The sequence below is a fragment of the Tursiops truncatus genome, chromosome 10 (genome assembly GCF_011762595.2).
Source record: "Tursiops truncatus isolate mTurTru1 chromosome 10, mTurTru1.mat.Y, whole genome shotgun sequence".
Taxonomy (NCBI): Eukaryota; Metazoa; Chordata; class Mammalia; order Artiodactyla; family Delphinidae; genus Tursiops; species Tursiops truncatus.
In genome coordinates this window covers 6,458,329-6,474,967 of record NC_047043.1, presented here as the reverse complement: position 1 = coordinate 6,474,967, position 16,639 = coordinate 6,458,329, and the positions used below count along the sequence as shown (strand labels likewise).

Here is a 16,639-nt window from a genome sequence, read left to right as displayed (position 1 = left end):
TTTCTGTCTACATTCACCTCCTTTCTTATGGCTTTAAATATTTATATGATAATGACTACAAAATTTATATATTCAGCTAAGACCTCTCCTCTCACTCCAGGCTTTTATATTCAACTGTATACTCTTCATATCTACTTGAATTCCTAAAAGATGCCTTGAACTGAACGTGTCTGAAATTGAAATGTTGTTCTTTTCTATTCTACCATCAAAGGCCTGCATCTTTTGCAGTCATCCGTATAATTCCATTTTCTCAAGTAACATACGTATATACATCTTGAGTTTTCAGATTAGCACTCAACCTAGTGTTTCAAAAACAAAGTAACTTAAAAATCAGGTAATTTCTGAGAAATAAGCATGCAATTATGAAGGTATTGAATTCTCTAATGTGACGTCATAAATGTGACAATAGAATTCTAACTCACATTGTAGAGATATTTACAGGAAAGATAAAAATGCTTTTCAGAAAAAAGTATCTATTATTTTAAATGCTCGGTACTAAGGCTTTTCAGAACCTTCCTTGGAGGGGGGGCTGAAGGGTGAAAAGGGACTTTGGAGGCAACCAAATGCCCTTTAAAAGGACACTCCCTCCTTGTGCTACTTATTTTCTCTCATTTATTGATTTAACAACTATTACTTGAGCACCTACACTCTGTAAGGCATATTTTTCCTAACACTGGCGAGACAGGGATGGACAAAACCTACAAAGTTCTTGCCTTTATAGAGCTTCTATTCTAGTAAGGAAGACAGACAATAATCAAAGAAGTAAAATAAATATAACTTATAATAGGCAGTAAAAATGAGAAGAGGGTACTATTTAGATATCACTGAGGAGGGACACTTTGAGCAGACACCTGAATATTACAGTAAAAATTTTAAATATTTTTTTCACAAACTGTCAAATTCACCTGAGTGGCTTAATAAGTTGTGGCAGCCCAACTGGTTTGCCATTGGTGATGGAAGTATTCAGGTATGAGCCTTCTAGATCTTAAATCCACCAACTTACCACATGATTATGCAGAATAATTTTCTATTTTGCTATGGCGTGGTAATGGTTGCACTTAAACCACCATGGCTCAGATGATACCCTTGAACTCAGGTGACTATTTCATTGGAAGATTTGTTTGTAACTCAGATTGTTTCATTCAACTTACGAGTAGTTTTTCATTTCATTTGAGAGAAATATTAGCCAAGTTCCGGGCACTATGATAGTATTCGTAAGTTGAGAAAATGAAAAAGGCTATTTTTTTCAAGCATGTTTGGAGCATATATCTTAGAACTCTGAGGTCAGAATATTAGGCAGCTAAGTTGGACCTTTTGAATTAAACGTCTAAATATTATGCATTCCATAGTCTATTTAAATGACAGAGAAGTGAAGGATGGCTTAAACTCCAAAAGAAGAAAAATTAGAGATAAGGTGTGAAAAGTATAATGTGAAAGTCTGAAAACACATCTATTTATCTATCTATCTAGCTATCTATCTGTCTATCTATCTATTTATCCATCTATCCCCACATACACTAACACACATAAATATGTACACACATAATATTTGTAACATATTCATTCATTCATTATGCATATACTCTATATATGCTATGCTGTTATAGACAAATGGCATGTATCACTGAATTAAAAAAACCTTGCTCTCATAAAGCTTACATTAGAGCAGGAAGAAATAGTAATCAACAGACATAATCAACAAATACATTATCTAGCCTATTAGGTGAGATCTGTAATGGAAAAAGGAAAAGTTGAACAAGAAAAGAAACTTAGAGGTGCCAGTATAAACGAGGGTGTACATTTTCAACAAGATGGAGAGGGTAGTGAAGGATGTCTGAATGCGAGTTATGCAACTAAAAATATTGACTATGCTGCAATTTTATGTGATATTGGTATGCATTTATATATAAAATATATTTATATTCCAGATTGGCATATACATAATACATATATTCACCAACATTTATATTGAAAAAATGTCTTCTTTAGGCATTTAAATGTTCTCTTTAATCTCTTTTACATTTTTAGAAATAAAATATTCCTGATATTCACTTGAAGACACCCAATATTAACTTCTCAAAGGTAAGTGGAATAAAATATACATAAATAGTGTGCAAATTCTTCCCCAGACATGGCTTTTGTTGCTTAGTTTTAAAGGATAAGTTCATTTTTCTACACACAAATGGAAAAGCCCTAGTGACGGATGATATGTTCTGCCTTTGGAATTCAGATGTTGCAAACCTGCCTTTGGAGACAGTAGTCTATGTGGCTACCTGCCAAGCAGAAGAAGACACGTGTAACTATTTTCAAAGCCATTTTATTGGACTCTAGTTTCCTTTACTGCCTCTGTGTATAAGATAAATGTAAAGGGTAGAAATGTAGAAATATAGCAATAAGCTGGTATAGTAAGTCTAAAACATACATGACTAAACAGTGTTTATACTAAGATTGAGTCAAATAAATTAATATTTTTGTCTTTGGTTTGAGGTTTTTTAATCTTGGAGTTTACTTTTCCTCATAGCCTCTTTTACGTTGGGTAACTATTGTTTGTGTTGATGATATAACACATGCTGACACCAAATATCAATTCTAGGTAAATCCAGTTAAGCCCAGAAGCAAATCAGCTGGATTAGCAGTCCTTGAATAAATGATTTTTCTTCCATTTACTTTGCTTTTTGCAAATGAGCCTTTTAATATAAAAAAATTTAAGCTATCAGCATCCCCATTCCTTATTAATAGCAGAAGCCTAAAATAAATTCCTTAAAAGTAAGGGTTGAAGTTTCCCTTTTATGCTACTAATATGAATGTTATAATTAAAGCTATAAATAAATATGCTTATATTGCATACGGACTTCCTGTTTGTGAAAGAGGGTTATCAGAAGCACATTTAGAGTGGTATCACAGTAAAGAATTTCCCTCTAAAGGCTAAGAAGCTATGTTATTTTTGCCCATTTAGGGTTCTTTGCTTTCCTTCTCTATCCAGAAAAATAAAGCTAATAAATAAAATATTAAAAATTTAGCTAGTTGGGTATTCAAGATAATGGATTTGTTGCGATTAAATAAAAGTCCAAGGTAGAGACCTCCATGAGCAGAGAGGTATTTAGTCTCTTTCATTAAGAGCCGTGAATAGGTATCTCATTACTTTTGTAAATGTTTTGATGAAATGTTTTATGATTATGATGTCCTTAAGAGCATGATAAAGATGTATATGTGGTATGCAAAAAAGAAAGCAAAATGTAAATTACAGCTTTAGCTCACTGATTGGTTTTTTAAAATCTCAGTAGATTTCATTTGTTTAAAATATGATTGATGAACGTTCTTAATTTAACTTATAACTAGGATCTTTATTTGCATCTTCTCTTCTGGTATGGATAAAAGAAAATATTCTTAAAGAGAAAAAAAGGCACTGCTTACTCTGAAGAATGGCTTTATTCTCTCCCCTCAGGATCCTCATGTCTCTATGTCCACCACTTTAAATTATTATGTCATAAACCTCACCTGATCATATCAGGCCTCCACATTGAAAAGCCCACCTTAGACCAGACTCCCCAAAACTCATGAAATTTATGCCCTGCCTCATTAGAGACACTGTTAAAACTCTGGCAATATAGTGATTTACCTTATTGAAGTCAGAATTTTTTTTAACTATGAAACTCTTTCTCTACCGAATGGAAATGACCACCCTCAAATACACTGGATGTGCCACTGAAAAAGGAGTAAGATACAATCTTTTTTTTAAACTTTATTTTTTAGAGTAGTTTTATGTTCACAGCAATATTGAGCAGAAGTTAGAGATTTCCCATACACCCCCCCAACACACACACAGACACAACCTGCATCTACTGCCCCCCATTAGTTACAATCGATGAACCTACATTGACACGCCCCAATCACTCAAACTCTATGCATCACTTTATAGTACAAATTTACTGTTGTACATTCTATGAGTTTGGACAAATGTGTAATAACATACATCCATCATTATGGTATCATACAGAGTATTTTCAGTGCCCTAGAAATCCTCTGTGTTCCACCTATTCATCTTTTCCCCACCCCAAGGCCTGGCAACCATCAGTCCTCTTACTGTTGCCATAGTTTTGCCTTTTACAGAATGTCATATGGGTGGAATCATACAGTATGTACTTTTTTCAGATTAGTTTCTTTATCTTAGCAATACACATTTAAGTTTCCTCCATGTCTCTTTATCACTTGACAGCTCATTTCTTTTTAGCACTGAAGAATATTCCATTATTTGGATGCACCACAGTTTATTTATCCATCCTACTACTGAAGGATATCTTGGTTGCTTCCAGGTTTTGGAATTATGAATTAAGCTTCTGTAAACATCTGTGTGCATCTTTTTGTGTGAATATATTTTCAGCGCCTTTGAGCAAATACCAAGGAGCATGGTTGCTGAATTGTGTATGGTAAGAATATGTTTAGTTTTGTAAGAAAGTACCAAACTCTCTGCCAAAGCGGCTGTACCATTTTGCACTCCCACCAGCAATGCATGAGAGTTCCTGTTGCTCTACATCCTAGCCAGCATTTGGTGTCGTCAGTGTTTTGGATTTGGGCCATTCTAATAAGTGTGTAGTCGTCAGGATACAATTTTAGAAAGCTTTTTAGATATCCATTATTAGATTATGAGAGTACCCCCCAAAAATTACAGGTTTTCATTATTAACCTTTTAAAATATTAGGTAATTAATTTTAGAATAAATCAGACAAGCATCTGGAAAAAGATGCAACCACATATAGGTCCATTTGACACTTAGTAGTGAGTTTACTATTATTTGGTTAAATAGAAAATAAATCATAATTAAACTCTAATTAAGTTGAATCTTCAGTAGATAGTATTCTAGAAATACTTTTTAAAATGTTTTTTTATTCCACCAGAGGAGGAGGGGAAATAAAACTTGCTTTAAAGGTATTCAGGAATGAGGTATAATCAACCAACCATTCCCTACTACAAGTTAAAGTATGTTTTCTTGATAGGTCCCTCCCACAAGCTATAGTGCTGGGTATTTTTTTGGTTTTTTGGTTTTGTTTTGTTTTGTTTCTGTTTTACTTTACTTCATTTATAGGAATTCTCACATTGGTAGCTAAGGCAGAGATTTTAAAAATCAGCATTTTCATGCCAAACAGTAAAATGTTTTAAACGTTTAGCATAGTTTTAAAATATACTGTATTCTCAAACCATTTCCAAGATAAAAGACACTTTTGCAGGGAGAAAGTGATTATCTAATTTGGCAAGACATAGAAATTTCCAGCTGAGGCACATTAAAACATTTTTACAATTGCCTCAAAGGCAGAAAATTTTCACCATTCCTTTGACTATAAAAATCTGTCTCTACTGAACAGAAATGACCAGTTTTCCTGAAAAAATGTTAGAGTACATACATAAATAGTTTTTGTCCATCCAAAGGCTTTATGAAATATCTTCTACCCACTTCTACAATTTGTCTAATGTTGATTCTCTTTATAATTATTATTTAGTTTTTTTTAAGTTTTACTTGTAAATTAATAATTAAAACATGACCTTTAATTATACTACTTTTAAGAAGAAATAAGTTACAAATAGTATGCACTCAACAAACTTAATTATCCTTTTTGACAGTGCACTTAATTTCAGGTAACTTTCACATGAAACCAAAAATATAAGAATGCCTATAACAAGACAGGAAATTTCACATGGAGCTGAAACATATAACAAGAGAGTCAAATGGGAATGCGAGAAATAAAAATAAATATTAAAAATGAAAGAATCTCTCTTACAGGTTTGCCAATAGGCTGGACAGGGCAAAGGAAAGATTCAGTGAACATACAAATAGGTCAAGAGAAAATATCCAAAATGATGTAAAAAAATGTGAAATAAAAATATAAAGATGAAAGTGAAATAAAAACATATTCATAAAAGTGAGATGAAAATATAGTTTCCCCAAGTGCTCTGGAACAATAGTAAATGGTGTACATGCAAATAATTGGAGTTTCAGGATTGGAGGAGTCAAAACGCATGACTGGTATTTCTGGTTTCAGTGCTAACATATAAAAAGCTTGGAAGGCACTATTCCTGTCCTTACAACAAGAAAAGCCTGGAATAACTAAAAATCACCAACTTTTCTTAGATCCATCCCAGAACTAAACAAACAGGGAAAACTGCCATTCCCAAATCAAGAAAGACAGGTGAAGCGGGAGCATCACAGCCAAGATAAGCTTACCTGGGAGAGAAATCACTGGAGTTACAAACAGGTTGGAACAGTTTTATGGTAATTTTTATGAATCATTAGGGACTGAGTTTGGATTCACTTGAGAGTGAGAAATTCCTGGTGGCTGCAGTTTTACGGGGAGTCCTAAACTCTTTTGTGGTTTTGACCTCAAAGAACTCCACCAAATTCTCACATTAAGAGCCAAGAAAATCAGCTTTGGCAGGAGGAGGAAAAGTAAACTTTGTGAACTATGCCCAGAGTGTTCTCCATAACAAAGCTCTACTTGCCAGGGAACATGTCCTTACCTGGACCATATTCCACACGGAGGAAAGGCACTTTGTGATTCCAGTTTCCTCCCTCCTTCTTGTCTCACCTAAGGGAAGAATGGCTAAGGGAGGAATGAGTGATGGTCACAGCCCAGGGACACAGGCCCCCTAAAAGACTGAGGTTTGGTCATCAGGTTATAGAATGCCCTCTCTCTGCAACGCCTTGCCACCACACCAACAGGGCTTTGGTATAATAACAAGGCATTGCAATGGGAAGAGCTATAAGACAGCTCTGGTCTGAGTTGGGAGTACTTACAGCTTTTTCAAGGTAGCGGGAAAGACAACAGGATACTAGCAGACTCTGAAGCATTCATTAAACACAGCCCAACTCCCAGCCAGATTAACATAAAACCTCACACTCAAGCCCTATTTTCCTCAGTTCCTATTACTTGATGAATTATTTGTGACTTTAAATTAAGATTACCAGGCATGTTAAACATAAGAAAAAAACATGCTGAAGAGACAAGGCAAGCATCAGAACCAAACCCTGTTTTGATAGACATTTTGAATTATCAGAGAAGGAATTTAAAAGAACTATGATTAGTATATTAAGGTTGCTAATGGAAAAGTGGACAACAAGCATAAACAGATGGGTAATGTAGTCAGAAGCAGTAAAAACCTATGAGAATCGAAAGGCAGCGCTAGAAATGAAACCACTATGAAGGAAGAAGGATGTCTTCAGTGAGCTCTGCAGACTGCACATGGCTGAGGAAAGAACCAGTGAGCTTGAACATAGGTCAGTAGAAATTTTACAAACTGAAATGCAAAGAAGAAATAAAATGGAAAAAGAAAAAAACAGAATATAACAGAAAAAAATATGGGAAAATTTCAAAAGATGTAATATATGTATAATTTGAATTCTAGAAACAGAGGAAAGATAGGAGACCAGAAGAAATATGTGAAGTCATAATGGCCAAGAATTGTCCAAAATTTCCAACAGACGCCAAAGCACAGATCCAGGAAGGTCGGCAAGCAACCAACAGACTAAATACCCAAAACCACATCTAGACATACCATATTCAAATTATAAAGAAAAAAAGGCAAAGAGAAAATTGTGAAAGAAACCTAGGGTTGGGGATGAAACACCTTACCTATAGAGGAACAAGTCAACACCAACAGCAGCAGCAACAACAACAAAAATACAACACACTTCTCAGAAGCCATGCAAGCAAGAAGAGAGTGGAGTGAAATACTTAAGATGTTAAAAGGAAAAAAAACAACAACACATAAATCTAGATTTCTATATCCAGCAAAATTATCCTTCAAAATGAAGGAGACATAAAGTCTTTCTCAGATAAATAAAACCTGGAGGAATTCAGCAGCAGGAGAACTGTCCTGCAAGAAAAGTGAAAATTAGTGATTCAGGGAGAAGGAAAATGATATAGGTCAAAAACTAAGAGCTCCATAAAGAAAGGAAGCATTGGAGAATGAATAAATGACGCTAGAATAAAATATTTTTTATTCTTGATATAAAAGATCACTGTTCAAGTAATAACACTACAATATATTGAGGGATTACAGCAAATGGGTATCAGGTGAGGTTGAAAACCTGTGTTTCGGCCCTGACCATGGTAAATCACAGAGGCTCCCCTGGCAGCCCAGGCAGGGGAAAGTTGCCCTCCCCGCCCCACACCAGACTTGGTGCACAGCCGGTGTGCCACAGACTCTTAAGGGAGTTGCAGCCAAGGACTCAGGCCCCTCTCCCCAGTCATACTTTTGCATATTTGCTTTCCTAGCCCCGGTGCTTTCGTTCCTAGGTCTTTCTCTCAGAGGCCTTGGACAAAGATCTTCTACAGGCACCTTTATGGAGGCCTCCTTATGGGAGAGGAAGGAAGGGGAAACCTTTTACTACTTTTCACGCCTCTGACCCAGTACTTTTCCACTCCTACCCTTGACCCTGACCCCAGGATCCATACTGCCAGAGACCTTTGTTCAAGGCTCTCTTTTTTTTTTTGTGGGGGGGGGGGGGGCGGCATAGCTCATGTGTTACATTAAGAATATGCAGATTATGACCTGCAGACTAAGGAGGTATACCCCCCCAAAGGGGTCAGCAGGTTGGTCCCTCAGCATCTGAGCTCCCACTCTGGGGAAGAGTAAACCTCAGAGCAGTTTTGATTGAAGGTGCAGTTTTTATACACTCACACAAAGGAAGTAAAGTCACAAGATTTATCACTTAGACATCCCAGAAAAGGGGCGTGGGTGTACAGTGAGCCAGGGGAAGGGCAGTCCTCTATCCCAGGTCACAAGCAAGCAAGAGACATAGCTCAGGGTAGCAAGCACCTGTTACTTATAAGGTGGTTGGGGCAGAGGTCACTAACTTTTCATAGGTGGTTCTGTAAGTATAAGCAGTTATTTTCGAAAGGTGACTCAGGAAAAGCAAAGCAAGACCTTGTGGCAGGAATCCTAAGCTCAGGTCCTTATCTAAATGTCCAGGCTCTGGGTGTGAGCAGGGCTGTCACACTGTGAAATGCTTAGGCAGTAACTCAGAATGGCTGTTTTTTCATCACATTCCCTTGACAGGAGATGAACCCACATCTGTGCTAGTCCACCTGACCGTCCACTGTTCGCAGTTCCATGGAGAAAAACGGAACAGGGGATGTCAGAGCTATCTCCAGTTGTAGCCTCTTGCTTATACCATCTCAAGTAAGTTATTAAAGGCTTAACTCATTTATCTTGAGCTTGTTGCTTTAATTGGCTACTCCAACATCTGGCAGCTCAGCTTTCTCCCAGCACAGTTGAGCTCCCGGTGGATGTAAAGGACGGGTATAAAACGAATGACACAAATATCATACAGGGAAAGAGGGATGAATGGGAACATTGTGTTACAAGGTATCTTTACTACAACTGAAGAAGTAGAGTGTTTTTTGAAGTTACAATTAGATTTTACAAACTATAAGGCGGCCACTGAAAGAAATTTTTTAAGAAGTATAATGATATGCTGAGAGAAGATAAAACAATCATATAAAATGATCAATTAAAACCACAGAAAGTATAGTAAAAAGGAAGGAAGAAAAAACAAAAGCAACAAATATAAAAGAGTTACAAATATGGTAGATATTAATTTAACTATATCAACTTTACATGTGAGTGATCTAAATGTATCAATTTAAAGACAGAGATAGTCACAATGAATAGAAGAAAAATAAGGACTGAACTATATGCTGTACACCAAAACAGACAGACAAAAAAAAACCATTTCAAATAAAATGACAGATTCAAAGAAAAGGAAATGAGAGAAATATACTATGCTAACACTAACTGAAAGAAAAAAAAAAACTAAAGAGGAATATTTATTTCATACAAAACAAATTCCAGAGCAAGAAAAATTGTGAGGGATAAATAGATCCATAATGATAAAGATGTCAGTTCCCCCCAAAATAATTCAATTATCTTTAATGTGTATGCACCTAGCAGCAGAACATCAAAATATGTGAGGGAGAGGCTGATGGGACAGAAAAAAGAAATAGAAACATCAACTATTATATTTGGAGACCCCCCTTTTAGCAACTGAGAAATTAAGCAGGCAGAAAATCAGTAAGGATGGTTGACCTGAATAGCACTACCAATCAATGTAACCTAAATGACATTTATAGAATGAACATTGTAACAGCAGAATACATATTCCTCTCAAGTTTGCATGGAACATTCGCCAAATTAAGCATCCTGAGTGATAAAACACACTTTAGCAAAATTCAACAAACAGAAATCATGCAGAGTATATTTTCAGGCCACAAAGGAGTTAAAGTAAAAATCGGCAACAGAATGATAATTGGAAAATCCCTAAATATTTGGAGATTGGACAACACCCTTGTAAATAACACACGAGCCAAAGAAGAAATTGCAGGAGAAATTTTAAAATATTTTGAAGTAGGGGCTTCCCTGGTGGTGCAGTGGTTGAGAGTCCGCCTGCCGATGCAGGGAACACAGGTTCGTGCCCCAGTCCGGGAAGATGCCACATGCCGCGGAGCGGCTGGGCCCGTGAGCCGTGGCCGCTGAGCCTGCGCGTCCGGAGCCTGTGCTCTGCAACGGGAGAGGCCACAACAGTGAGAGGCCTGCGTACTACAAAAAAAAAAATTTTTTTGAAGTAAATAAAAATACATCTTATAACGTATGGGATGCAAAAATAGCAGTTCATAGAGGGAAATTTATAGTATTGCATGTATTCGTTAGAAAGAGAAAAGACCTGAAATCAATAACCTAAGCTTCTCCCTTAGAGAATAAGAGGAAGAAGAGCAATTAAATTGAAAACAAAAAACAATAGAGAATAGCAATAAAAATAAAAGCTGGTTCTTTGAAAGGATTGATAAATTGGATAAACCTCTAGCCAGGCAAACCAAGAAAAAGAGAAAAAAAGACACAAATTACCAATATGAGAAGTGAAATAAGGTCCAACACTGCTGATCCCAGAGACATAAAAGAATAATAAAGGAATAATATGAACAACTCATCTCAATATTTGTTAAGTTAGGTGAGATGGACCAGTACCTTGAAAGACAAAAACTACGAAGTCACAAACAAAGTGAAATAGATTATCTAAATAGGAGCATACACATTAAAAAAATTGAATCAGTAATTAATAACTCTCTAAAAGAAAGCACCAGGCCCTGATGGTTTCAGTGGAAAATTCTACCAAACATTTAAGGAAGAAATGACAGCAATTCTCTATAATCTCTGAGAAAACACAAGCAGAGGGAACACTTCCTAACACAATCTATGTAGCCAGTAACATCCTAATAGCAAAAACAGAAAAAGATGTCCCCCACAAGGAAAACAAATCAGTTTCTTCCATGACCATAGATGCAAAAATATCAAGATATTAACAAATGAAATCCAGCAACATATAAAAATGACAATATACCTTGACCAAGTAAGAGTTATTCCAGGAAGGCAAAGTTGGATTAACACTAATAATTAATAGTAATATTAATTATTACTAATTATTAATTAATTATTTTTATTAATAAAATTATTATTAATTGATACTAATTATTAATTATTATAGTAGTGTTAATAATAATTAACACTAATAATTAATATAATACACCACAGCAATAGAATAAAAGGAAATACTATTCCAAAATAAAAAGTAATATGATATTAACATATGTAAAGCATGATTGAATTTCACAAACATGATTCTATGTGAAAGAAGTCAAACATAAAACATCACATACTACATAATTATCAATACATTGATATGAAGTTCTAGGAAAGGCAAAACTATACATGAGAAAGAAGGTAAGTCCTCACCTGGGATCAAGAGTGGAAAAGGGGGATCAAGTGCAAAGGAACAGAGGGAAACTGTAGGGTGAGGGAACTGTTCTATTCCTAATTGTGGTGGCAGTTAAGTTGTTGTACAACTTACCAAAATTCATCAAAATGTACACTTAGTATGTTGAATTTTAATACATACGCAAATGATGCATTAATAAAAAAGTGAATAAATTAAATATAAATATTTTCACATAAATAAATATCTCCCCATTTAATTTCACATAAATAAATATCTCCCCGGTTAATTGCATAAATTAAATATCTCCCCAGTTAATTGCACTTGCCTTCTATGTGATATAGTAGCAGATGGTCTAATTGATGAGAGACATCTCTCTGTCACTGTGTTGTAATGCTCACAGCACCACATATTCTCTTAAAGTTTAGATCTAATGTCACAAAAGAAAGCAAACTCTATCAATTATTTCTACTTCTCATACTTATTTAACTCATAGTCTCAAATTAAGAAGTCCAAGGCCAAGATGTTTATAGTTTTAAACAGCAGTAGCCAATGTAATTGATGCATTAGCAAGATAATGTGGCAGAATTTGTAAGAAATACAAATATTTAACAACTGATCTCTTATCCAAACGATCTGACAATCTACTGCTGGCAAACAGATGTGTGCATTGCTACCTATATATTGTAGTATATAATATGTATGTTAATACAATCAAGATATGGACTAATTTACAACTGTAGGGAAGATTGATGAAGTTTGAATTTTAATTGAGCCTAGAAGTGTTGGTGGGATTTAACCTAGACAAGGAAGATCATTCCAGATAGAGGAAACATTGTGAGAAAATCCCAAAGGTTTATTTCATAATATTCGCCTAGGCAATGATGTTTTGCTTGGTGTGGGTGAAGCAGAGAAAGACAAAATGAGTACATATGAGAAGATAGCCTAAAACCTGAAGATAAGCAGAATTGATTGTTATGGTAAGAACTTTTGATGTAGGCGTTGAAACCATGTAGCTTTGGGAGAAGGGTTGGCATACTCAACATGATCAAATCCATATTCTCAGAAAAGGAGAAGGTTAGGCATACTCAACATGATCAAGTCCATATTCTCAGGACAGGAGAAGGATGAATTGCAGCAAAAAAAACAAAAAAGAAGTTAGAGAAAAGAGTTAGGAGACTTGAATAAGAAGAGCTACCATGGAAATGGGCAGTTTGGTAACTATGCTGATTAAATCTAAGGGTGCAGGCTAGGAAGAAGTTAACGGATAACACAAATATTTCTAATCTAGGTGAGAATTAATTTATCAATTAGGACATCTTTGGTCCGATTAAAGAGATAAAGTTTACACATATGAAAAATTAAATAGCAAGGTAAGAAATGAATTTTTAATTGCATCTCATATGATCCTATAGAGTTGTAGCTCCTACCTTTAGACCCAGCTCTGACCTCAGCAAGTTCCTATTAAAATAACAATGTAGTGCCTACTTTACAGAGTGGTAATTTTAATCATTATCTTATTCTAGTAACAACCCCAAGATTAACAAAATCATGAACTTAACAAAATTGAGATACAGTACTTTTAGTTACTTTGCCAATTGATTAGACATGCACTGAGATTAAATATCTGTGATTAAAGATTTTCCTTCAGCAAAAATTATAGACTTTTGTAATAACTTACAAATCCAAAAGTTTTCTCTGTGTACACTTTCAAAATTAGATTTTCCCCTTTATATGAGAAGAATGCTAACAGCATCCTCAAATTTTCTTAAAGGTTTGAGTCCTATGTATTTTCAGATATATACACATTATGTGCTTGTAAAAAAAAAAAGTTATCTTCTAGAAAGGAAAAAGGATGAGGAAAACCCTCCAGAGAGATAATTAATAGAGAAATGGTCCCACGAATTCCAGTGGGCTCCCTCTCTTTTTGCTCTCTGATATACCTCTTAGCAGGGCAATGTTTATTCTGCTGAATCTGTAAATAAACCTATCATGTTAGATCCTGTAATTATATTGCACATTGATTAAATTTAAATTATATTGCACATTGATTAAATTTACAAAATAAATTTATTTATTTCTATGTTATATATTTATTTCTATGTTAAAGTTTCTAAAGCACTTGTGCACTGTTATACCACTTCATTTATGTGCACACTATTAGTCTTTAAGTGATAAGACTTAGTGATTATATGGCATTGTCGATTTTTTGTATTTTCTAAAATAATCATAAACAACTTTTATAAGTATAATAAATACTATTAAAATTGAATATTTAAATATTTATAATCACAAGTTTTTAATTAAAGCAGACTTACAACCTTTTTAATGTGAATTATTATGTTTAATTGAAGCTATATTCAGCAGTTTATAGATAGAAGAAAAAGTTGAAGGAATAAATATATTACTTAACATCCCCAAATAGTAAGGTTCAAAAGAGCCAATTGAGAATGGAGTTTGCCTCTCCTTGTTGTCACAAAAAAATAAGGAAGGAAGAAGGGAGAAAGGAAGGAAGGGGGGATAGAGAGAGAAGAGAGAAATCAGAGACAGAAAAGAGACTGAAGAGAGAGGGAGGGAGGAAAAGGAAAGGCAGTAGGAAGAACGAAATAAATAACTTTGAAAATAATAGTTTAGGGAATAAAAACTGTATAAATAAATAGAAAAATCAATCAGAATGGTGGCTGCAAACATAAAAGAAATCCCATCAAATTTGTAAGATATGAGTACAGTATGAATGAAATAGAAGTCACAACATAAAGAAGTCTGCGTCAGAAGATATCACATGGCAAGAATACTGGGAATCTCCAGTCTTAAAACCAGTAGAAAGAACCTGTGAGCAAGTGTGAGAAATAAGAGTGGAAACAAGAAGGTAATTAAAGGTCTATGTAAGAAAAACTGACCCCCCCTATCCTACAACAGCCCTCACCCATTCACCTACCCTGGTGTACAGAACACAAGAATGGAATTTACTCTCAGACAAGAAATTAGAAGACTCTTCTCTGAAGCTGTTGAACAAACTAAACAGAACTGTCGCAGTTAGTGTGGGTGGTGGACATCTTTACCACCCGTTCCCCATCTACTCACTAAGTAAAAGCCAGCCACTGGCGAAATGCTGCCCATGTTTACAGAGATCCCAAATCAGCTCTCTTACTGCCTCAATTTAAAACATGAACGGAAAATCAAGGAACTTGTCCCGTAGCAAGAAAGAGAAGGACCAAAATAAATAGAAAAACTAACAAAAATTAAACAAGTCAGAAAAATAAAGTTTTAAATCACTAATTAGTATGATCAGGGAGAGTCAAGAGGATGTTTCATTCATAAATAAAAGTAGGACACTATCAAAAAGAAACAATAAAAGACAAGATGTTTTTGAAAATAAAATAATAAGTGTCAAAATTTTAAAAATTGAATTCAAGGATTGCAAAATAAAATTGAGAAAATCCCCAGAATATAATGCAAAAGACTAATAAAAGACATTTTGAGAGAAAAGATAAGCCATGGGAAAGGCCAGTATCTGCATAATAAGTCCAGAAATAGAGAATTTAAAAATGGAGAAAGAAAATTATCAAAGAAATAACAGCAAAAAAACCCAAAAAACAGAATTCAGAAGAATAGTAAGTAGAATCCATTGAAATCCACTAGAATTTTTTCACATCCGGGCATGTGGGACTTAGACCCTACTGCATGAACCTCCCCCAACCCCCTTGCAGACAATAACTATAAAACCTGGACTAACAGACAGTGAAGAGAGCAGATATATTCTGGCAGAAAACCTATGCTTACCAGGAGGAGGAAGGCAGAAGGTGGTACAAATAATTACCATCTTTGAGGAGCTATGCTAGTCCTTTGGGCAAACAGCAGTGGCAGGGAATGCACATGGGAAATCCCAAAATCCTTCTGGCCGGGGAAGCAGAACAATGAAACCTGGATACTATGAACATTGAAGAGTGTGGGGGAAACACCAGAAGGGAAAGAGCTGGAGCCAGAATCCCCAGACTCTGTCTTACTCACATTGCTGACTCATATCTGAACTATGCACGCATAGAACAGAATCACAGCACTTTAAACAAAGAAAAAAATGTTTGAACTATGATCTGTGTTCCTGTTCTGAAGGTTGCTATCCTGAATACTTAACATAAGCAGGCAGATTTTGGTGGAGTGGAAACTTGCTTGGAGGTGCACTGATGTGGAGCTTAGTTTCTCTCTTTGCAGTTTTTCCTTGAGGCTAGGAACAGAGAACACACAGCAAAGGCAAGAGCATACATGTGAATATTCTATTCTTCCTGGTCTGATAAACAAGAAAAGAGAAGCCAAGAAACGTGAATGCTGAAGAGCGTGAGGAATCCTAATAGGAAAAGAGTCGGAGGAAGGATTGCTAAAGCAGTTTAATCTCAGACATAAAAGCTACTTGCTACTATTATATATGGAATGGATAAAAAACAAGGTCCTACTGTAGAGCACAGGGAACTATATTCAATATCCTGTGATAAACCATAATGGAAAAGAATACAAAAAGAATATATACGTATGTATAACTTAATCACTTCACTGTACAGCAGAAATTAACACAACATTGTAAATCAACAATACTCCAATAAAAAACAAAAAAGTATTTGCTAAGACAAAAGGAAAAAAATACTTATCACAGAAAAATAACAGAATCCAGTATTCTCTTAATTTAGCATTAATGTGTATGATACAATTCAAAATTACCACAAAGTGAGAGAGTAGCATGGACATATATACACTACCAAATGTAAACTAGATAGGTAGTGGGAAGCCGCCGCATAGCACAGGGAGATCAGCTCGGTGCTTTGTGACGACCTAGAGGGGTGGGATAGGGAGGGTGGGAGTGAGACTCAAGAGGGAGGGGATACA

At 35.3% G+C, this 16,639-nt stretch overlaps 2 long non-coding RNA genes across 4 annotated transcripts in view; one reads left to right on the top strand and one right to left on the bottom strand.

The window, feature by feature from the left end:
- LOC141279685 (uncharacterized) overlaps positions 1-15,719 on the bottom strand; it is a 29,408-nt gene extending 13,689 nt beyond the window's left edge. Inside the window, exons 1-2 of one of the 2 annotated variants that reach the window (XR_012334325.1) lie at positions 15,545-15,719; positions 4,877-10,590 (exon numbers count right to left, since the gene is read on the bottom strand). This is a non-coding gene — a long non-coding RNA (uncharacterized lncRNA). Of the gene's footprint in view, positions 1-4,876; positions 10,591-15,544 lie in introns of those variants that run through there. The other variant, XR_012334326.1, reaches the window with a different exon arrangement.
- Positions 1-16,639, top strand: part of LOC141279686 (uncharacterized) — a 168,796-nt gene that overhangs the window by 29,362 nt on the left and 122,795 nt on the right. Inside the window, exons 5-6 of one of the 2 annotated variants that reach the window (XR_012334327.1) lie at positions 2,029-2,082; positions 9,052-9,174. This is a non-coding gene — a long non-coding RNA (uncharacterized lncRNA). The remainder of the gene's footprint in view (positions 1-2,028; positions 2,083-9,051; positions 9,175-16,639) is intronic. The other variant, XR_012334328.1, reaches the window with a different exon arrangement.